Source organism: Capsicum annuum, chromosome 7, assembly GCF_002878395.1.
Source record: "Capsicum annuum cultivar UCD-10X-F1 chromosome 7, UCD10Xv1.1, whole genome shotgun sequence".
Classification (NCBI taxonomy): domain Eukaryota; kingdom Viridiplantae; phylum Streptophyta; class Magnoliopsida; order Solanales; family Solanaceae; genus Capsicum; species Capsicum annuum.
In genome coordinates, this window is record NC_061117.1 from 176,362,324 (window position 1) to 176,371,304 (window position 8,981).

Here is an 8,981-nt window from a genome sequence, read left to right on the forward strand (position 1 = left end):
CTTCAGTTTTTTTTATGTGAACATATTTGATAATGTCTATTGCTCTTCTTTGAAACAGCCATTCAGTCACAATGGGATGTACAAGGTTGTCAGAACTTATCAAGAAGTTTATAGTCATCCTTAATTTGTGTTGTTCAGGTACTTACACATTATATTTTTGTTGAAATTTGAGAGCATTAGTGATCTTGTTAACATTGTGTAGTTGAATCTAAAGTCTAGTGAAGCCGTGTGTGGCTCTTTCAATTCACTAGCATTGTTGCCTTGTTGTTCATCTCATTTTCTTATTCAAAACACAAACTCAAAGTCTAGTGAAGCCGTGTGAGGCCTATTTCAATTCACTAGCAAATTGTTGTTCATCTTATTGTTCTGCTACTGCACGTTCATGGATTCACCAATATTCTTCTTATTATTTAGGCTATTCTTTATTTTTGTTCTATCCCTTGTCCTTGCTCTAGCTTGATTCCTCGATTCCTTTGCAATAACTGGATGAAATGTTGTCCTATGAATCGACTTAACCTTCTTCTTCTATTGCTTGTGAATAACATTATTAGTATTATTAGTTGCTGATTCATTAGTTACACTGGATATAACTTCACACGACTCTGAAGGAGATGATGCACTAATTGATATAGTGTCGTTGTAGTTTTCTTTGTTTATTTTTTGAATGACCTAGTTGATTGCTGATTTTGACTTTGTGAGTAGCCACTCATAGCCACTCCACTATTTTACTGGCCTTATTAAACCCGAGCAAGTCTTGCAAATTGAAGAATTTGGAAGCAATTTCGAGTGAGTCTCATTCTTTGGTCTCTAAGGTCGTGAGCCATGTTAATCTTGCTGTGTCTTTCTTTCTTTGAAGCACCCATACCAGCACCAACAGTGCACTTGTTGATTTTCCTACGCATAGTACTAGTGGTGGTACTGCTCATCTCATCCTTCTTGTTCTTGCTGGTTTTTAGTACTAATTCTTTATGATCTTCTTTTTCCTGTTTGTCTAATTTGTTGGAATCTTCTTCTACCATAATACTGGTATCAAGATTATACTGATCATTAGAGGGTTGGGAGAAATGAAGGTCATGGAAATATTGGATAAATTTGGGTTCGTATTGCATTTAAGGAGATGGAATATCTATGTTGAAGTAAGAAGAAGAACTGGTAATATTGGGGTTGTAATTGCCAGAAGGTTGCATCTTAAAAAAGCTTGATAAAAAGGTTGCTATATGGTGGGACTGGAGCTTGAGAAGGACAAGTAAGGTCTTCTTCTTTTTTGTGTATGTCAATTTTAATAAGCTAGCTAGCTACATCAACAAAAGGAAAACAAAGTTGAATTAATTGAGACTCTTTTATTTAAGTGAGACTTGTCATGTATAATTCTCTTGTATATATATTAATTTTTAATTATAAGAGAGACAGAGAGAAAGTGGGAAAAGAAATGTGATGTTTTCTTTAAAATATATTGATGATAGCATAGCTTTATGGTTGACAAGGACAGGTGAATGCGTGGTTTTACATGCATGTTGCTTGGTATGTTCTTAATTATACATGATAGTAATAATAACTATGCTATAGGTAGTGGTTAACTTTTTTTGTTCGTGCGAGTGTAAGCATTATTAATGTATGTAAGTTAGCAAGATGGAATATGTAATTAAGACAACCATGGTGGTGCATATATGTTTTTGTTGACAAAGAAAAAGAGAGAGGGAGATAAAGAAGTCATGTTATTGTACCTGCAGAGAGACAAAGAAAGGTGTAATTGTACCTCCATCTTTTCAAAAATTCCGCCTATTATAGCTAGCTAAAGCTAAAGAAGTTTTTAAGTATGAAAGACAATTGGGAAAAAAGAATAGAGGGGACATGTAGTCCTTGTTGTATAGTTACATACAACTGATTTTATGTGAAGTGAAGGGATATGTAGATCTACTAAAGACTTCTAAAATTTTTACATGGACAGTGTAAAAATATATATATATATATACACATAAAAGGTCATTTGAAAGGTTATTACCAGTGGATGGTAACGTTGTAACGAGCTCGTTTTATAACGACAGTAATAGCCAGTGTATCTCTATTTCGAATTGTCAAGGTTGGTCCTGGAAATTGCCCATTGATTGTGATTATATTCTTGGTTCAGCAAAGCCTTGTTACACTTTTTTCTTGAAACTATTTTTTAACAAATATATATTCCATGATAATTTTGTAATTTTTTTCTAAATTATAAGATAAAATTGTGAATGGATACTTACAATAAATTCATAGTTGTGAAATTTTGCATTAGCAAAAGTAGATAGTAGTGAAATGCATGGATTTGTAGGAAAGTTTTAGGCAACTTAGTCTAACTATATGGTGGATTTGGTGTAAATTCTTGCAATTTTATTTTGATAAAGTTTTCTGAAGTGGCTTTATTACTTATTATTTGTCTTTTTGAGGCAGTTGAATTTGAAAAAGGTCATATTCCCTATGACAATAATGTGAAGCAATTTTACATTGAGGAGAACATTGAGAAAGATTAATGGCATGATTTCTTTTTTGTAGGTGGAGAAAATGAAGAAGCAAATGAGGAGAACATTGAAGAACGTTAAGAAGATTTTAGATGTTTTTTGTAACTTGTTCTAGGACATTTTTGAAATCAACAACACATTGAAACTTATGTCGATAGTTTATGGATATTAACTACTATGGCAAGCTTATATTTTGGATATATAATTTTAATGATGAACATTGATAACGTACTATTTTGTAATTCTATATCTTTTCATGTATTTTAGATTATTGGTATTTATTATTAGTTTGTCATTACAGGGCTACATATTTTTGTAGTACATTAAATTATTGCAATAGCAACTTAGAACCGTTGCCATAGAAAATTAAATTAAACTATTAAGGCTATAGCAACAGCCTATAAATGTTGTGATATCTCATATAAAATCACTAAATAGTGTAGCATTAACCATAAAATTGTTGCAATAATATGATTAAATGTTGAAATTGATAAAAATAATTGTTGCATAAGACCCTATGGCAACAACTTTTAAACCATTGCTATAGAGTTTATGTTATTTAAAAACTGTAGCATTAATGATAAAATTGTTCAATAGTGTCAACTGAGTTGTGTAATATATTTATCTAACTGTTGCAATAGATATAATAACCGTTGCATAAAACTCATTGGAAACAGTTTATTTTATTGCAATTGATGTCAAATAAGTGTTGCGATAGTGATGGTAAAAACCATTGCTACAGCCATATATAGCAACGGTTTATAAAACTGTTACAAAAAATGTAGCAGTAGACCTATCGCCACGCGACCTGATGAAATGGTTTGTTAACCGTCGCAATACCTCTACATCAACGGTTTACTCATCTACTGCAATGGTTTTGCTTGTGTTTCCATAGACCAAATTTCTAGTAGTAGTTGTATGATAAGAAGATGCCCCTTAAGCTTAAAGGAAAATTCTATAGAGTGGCAGTTCGTCAGGCCATATTGTATCAAGCGGAGTGTTGGCCAGTCAGACACTCCTACATCTAAAAATTAAAGATGGCGGAAATAAGGATGTTGCATTAGATGTATGGGCTTACTAAATAGGATAGGGTTAGGAATGAGATTATCTAAGAGAAGTTGGGAGTGGATTAGGGGGAGGACAAGATGCGGAAGAGAAGGATGAGATGGTTTGGGTATGAGATGAGGAGGGATGCAGATACCCCAGATAGTAAGTGTAAGAGGCTAGCATTGGATGGCTTCAAGAAGAGCAGAAGTTGGCTAAAGAAATACTAGAGAGAGGTGATCAGACATAACATGAAGCAACTGCAACTTACTAAAGACATGAACCTAAATAGGAAGGTATGGAGGTCACAGATAAAGGTAGAAGGCTGATGGAAGGGTGTGGGTTATAGCAAGCCATCAGGAGGGATCTGGTGTAGCTGGGTTAGTAATCTTAGGACCGTGTACATAGGTTTATTTGGTTTGTGAGTGTTTGTTACTTCTAGGTGGGAGCCCTATTCATAATTTCTTAGTTCCTATTTCTTATTTCGTGTTACCTTATCGCTCGTATTTTATATTTCTTTGATTTATATTTTCTTATTTCTTATGCCCTTTCTGTTATGTCATACATCCCCTTATTTAATATTCTTTATCTTGAGCTGGGGGTCTATCATAAATAGCCTCTCTACTTCTTCAGACGTAGCGGTATGGATTGCGTATATCTTACCCTCCCCAGACCCTACTTTGTGGGAATACACTGGGTTTTTTGTTGTTATTATTGTGGTTAGTGAGTGAGATCTGATATAACATCTCTGAAGATGCCTTCCATCCTAGTCTCACAAAAGCTTCTCCAAATATGGTGTCTGCCATGACTCTAGAGCTGATAGTCAAGGGTCGATAGAATATATCCAATAAGATTTTCCCTGACAATCGATAGTTGGGAACCATACTCAGCTTCTTCTTGAACCCGAACCATGCCTCGTACATAGACTATGACTGCAGCTGGCTAAAATTATAAATCTCATCCTTAAGATGCAACATCTTGGATAGAGGAAAGAAGTTGTTTAAGAATTTTTTATGCAACTCATTCTATGTAGTGATAGCGCCTCTTGGCAATTTTCCAAACCATAAAGATGCTTATCCTGTAAGTGAGAAGGGAAACCACCTTAGTCTAAGTACTTCCTGATTCACCCCTATATTTGTATATGAACTGCAAATCACAATGAAATTGTCAAGATGAAAGTTTGCATCATCTGTAGGCAGACCTGCAAACACACCCTTTAAATTTAAGAGCTGGATCATTGCGCTCGTGATGTCAAACTTGATGCCTGGGGTAAACAGAAGGAACTATGGCTCTAATCTCTTCCGGGTCAATATATCCCAACTCTAGCTCTGTTATTATTCCTATCGAGTGTATCTTGGCGGTTTGCTGCTTGTCTCTGCTCAACTAACTCTCCTCCCGAGCTGCTCGCTATGCTTCTTCTATTATCCTCATCTTGTTTTTAGCTTGAGCTAAAAGCTCACCAGTCTATCGATCAACAATATCCTGTACTCCTTCGAAAGGAGGAGAAGGTATCACAAACCCCTTCAAGATTACCATCTCTTTTCTGCTCAGACATCCTACCATGTGTTTGTAGGATCCTCTTTGGATTTGGATTCACCAGGAGTAAGGGATTGCCTCTACTCTATGTTCTTGGCATACATCATTGTATACCTAACTAAGAATAAAAACAAAAATAAAAACTCAAAAACTGCAGTATCTTCAAATCACAAATCAGCACCGTATTCCTCAAAATAGTGCCAAAATTTTGATGTTGTCCAAACAACACCTCATCTCAGATGATGATACGATTGCTGCCAAAATATATTAACCCAAAAAAGGTTGGGGTCGAATTCCAAGGGAATAAATGGTATTGCGGATATCAATAGTTGTAGTCAGCAGGCAGACCAAGAAAAGTAAATGAGGGGTTTTGAGTATCAGTGACAAACTAGTAGTAAATATCAACTTCCGATTGTAATAAGTATTGGTGAACACTAGAATGGTGTCCCCCTGGCTTCTCAACACTATAGGATTATCGTGCTTTGTTGAACCAACACAATATCTTGCATGCAGAATCGATAAGTTATGTACCTTCTACAGTCTTTTGGACATGTAGAAGGATTTCACCCTTTACCTTTTGAGTATTAGGGTGTCGCCTCACTAACCCATATCTTGATCCGTGTTAAGTATTACCTTTTGAGTCTCTAGTTATTAGATGAAACCTAACCATCTTACTATGATAAAACCTAGGAGCGTAGATCGACAGTTAAGCTCCAAATTACCATTGTCTTTATATTTTCCTAGTCACTACTCCTCATTTAGAGAAAGTAGCAATATCTGGGCGGGATCCTAATGTGTGCACCTATTAAGAAAACTATTATAATGAACATAAAGCAATACATGCATGGGTATCGGTTCAGAACAACATCAGCAATTCCCCTACTTTGTCAATTCACTAAGGTTTTCACAACCCTAGCTATGGGTTTTAACTGCTCCTGCTTGTGAAGTAATCAATAACATTGATAATTGAAATGGGAGATGAAATCATAATAATAAGAAGTGTAAAAATCCATAATTATAAATGAATTAATCAACTAAATTCAATACAAGGGAATCCCAAGATCAAAATCGAATCTTGGAATCAAAATGTGTTTGTGAGTATCAAAAGTATGTAACTCCTATTAAAAAACACATAAGGGTATTTATAGTACATGAGGAAACCCAAAAACCAAATCTCGAATGAAATAGGAGAAAATAAGGTCGGTGGCCACATGTGGTTTGTATGTGGTCTATACCTGTACCCTGACCCTGGGCATTGGTAGTACCTGCGGTCAGTAGGGTGAGCATAGGTACAGGGTGTAGGTATCCAAATGAAAAAATCCTGCAAGTCAGCTCTAGAGAGTTTAGACTTCTGACACTTGCTTTGCCTACATGTGGTCCATAAGTTGACTTAGTAAGTTCCAGGAGTCATCTTATCAGCTCTTCTTTGATTCTTGAACATTCTTTGATCACGAAAAAGACGGAAAGTCTCCCATACTTCCATAATTTCTCCAAAAAGTAGCCAAAAACACCTTTTTCACAAACTTAGCATCCAAAATATGATTTCTTACAAAACATACCGAAAATGCAGCATATCTAACAAAATAACCTAAGAAATGTGCATATTTTCCTTGTTTTAAGTATCTAAAGTGTTATATTTCTATAACACATCACTTGACAAAATTCATGAGAAATATAGAAAAGTAAACGGGGAAAATTTGGTGTCAAAAGTAACAAGTAACAGAACTTGAATGCTTAGGTGTGTAAACAATTAAAAATGAACACTAGGATTGTGTTCTCCATGGACTATCAACTCCGTAAACTTATTGTGTTCAACTCACCTATATTACAATGATACATGTAAAGTCGACAAGCAATGTATTATCAACCGTATTGGAAATGTATTGATAAATCTCACCCTTTACCTGGTGAGTCTTAGGGTGTCGCCTTATTGCTCGTTGCCTATAACCACAGTTCAACTTTCACCTTTTGATTCTCAAATTGATTAGATGAGATAGTGGAATTATAAAATGGAAGTGGATCTTAAATTACTATCTTATCCCCTTTTTCTAATCTCAAACTCCCTTGTGAGGGCGTTCTTGAATATGGGAAATCCTGAAGCTTCTGCAGTAGCTCTGATGTTAATTAATATGAATAATATGAAGATAAACTCAACTACCATAGAATAGATGAATCTTCCACTTCCTCTACATAGTTAAGCTGCTAGGGTTCCCATAACCCTAGTTAAGGATATTAACCACTCATGTTCATGCAACAATCCATGATAATAAATAAATAATACATAATTAATTGTACAATAATGAGAAAGAAAATCCAAAGTCTCCAATTGAATAAAATCCAAAACCTCAAGAACAAAAACTCACTGATCAAAGTATGCTAAAAGTATTAAAAGTAAGGTAAAGGTGTGTAACCAAATAAAGGAATAGCCCTAAGGTATTTATATTATCTCAAAATATTAAAGAAATCCAAATATAAACAAAATAGGAAAAGTATGTCATCACTCATTACGACTCGCATGGTCTACTCATAAAGTCTCCTTATGAGTCATACGACGCTAATTGTAAGCATTACAATGACTGATCTTCGAGGCTTCAAGCTTATGTTTTCCTTATGATTCATCACCATGAGTCGTAGTCGGACCTTACAACTTGTGGGATCCACTCGTTATCACTTGAGCCTTAGACTTTTAGGGATTTGAACATTGGTCTCCTTGCAGCTTCCCATTATGAGTCGTAATCAGATCTTACTACTCGTACTCTTCTATGACTTTACCTCTGAATGTTAGACTTGGCTTCTACTCTCATTATGATTGCTCATCACTACTCGTACTGACTCCTTACGATTCATGATCATCTTTTACTTAGCTTTTTCAGCTGCCTTTTGCTATTGTTATGTTCACGATTAAGGCTACGGGTCGTATGATGACTTGATGACTTGTAGGCAAAATCGTAAGCTGATCAAACTTCAACATATTCAGAGCTTTTCTTCTATTTTTCATTCCAAGATATTTCCTTCCTAAATTCTCTTCACTTAAGCAACCAACACATCATATCCCTTAAAATAACCTAAGTCCAAGCTTAAATTCTTTGTTTTAAGCATTGACTATGCCATGTTTCCAAAGAAAATAAGTCATTCTCACTACTTCAAATGGCTTGGACCACTTGGACCTTAACTTACCAAAAACAGCTTCAGCCTGGAGTTAAATAACAAAACTTTCTAGTCAGGCTCAAAGACTCAGGTCAGGAGATGCTTATCATGCCATCTTTTGGTCTTTTCTTTGTACAATTTCACATTTTCATATGCATGTAGGAGGAACTCATCAAGATCAAGCAATTGAAACATATTTTTCTTTCTCAAAATCTTTGACTATTCAACTACTTGACTGCCCAATAAGCTTGGTGCTCCATCTCTACAGGCAGGTTATGTGCTTTCCCATACATCAATCGATATAGAGAGGTACCAATAGGTGTTTTGTAGGCTGTCCTATATTCCAATAATGCATCATCCAATTTTATCAATCAATATTTGCACTGACCATTCACCATTTTCTTAAGAATCTCCTTAATGACACGGTTGGATACCTTCACTTGGCCACTCGTCTATAGATGATACATTGTGGCCATTTTATTTCCTTGGGTGTATGAAAATGAGAGAATATATTCTTTTTGATAAACTTCACTACCATCTTTCATTATCAGTGGGGAGAGATGAAGCCTCTACCTACTTGGATACATAATCTACTGCCATCAAAATATACAGATTACTATAAGAGGGAAGAAATGGGCCCATGAAATCTATCCCCACACATCAAAAACCTCCACCTCAAGAATATTATTTAGGGGCATTTCATGGCACCTTGAGAGAGTGCCCATTCTCTGTCATTGATGCATTCTTTCACAAAAGTGA

At 35.3% G+C, this 8,981-nt stretch overlaps 1 pseudogene; it reads right to left on the bottom strand.

Annotated features, from left to right (window-relative positions):
• Nucleotides 1-369: 369 nt before the first annotated feature.
• Nucleotides 370-1,187, bottom strand: LOC107876629 (annotated as a pseudogene).
• Nucleotides 1,188-8,981: the final 7,794 nt, after the last annotated feature.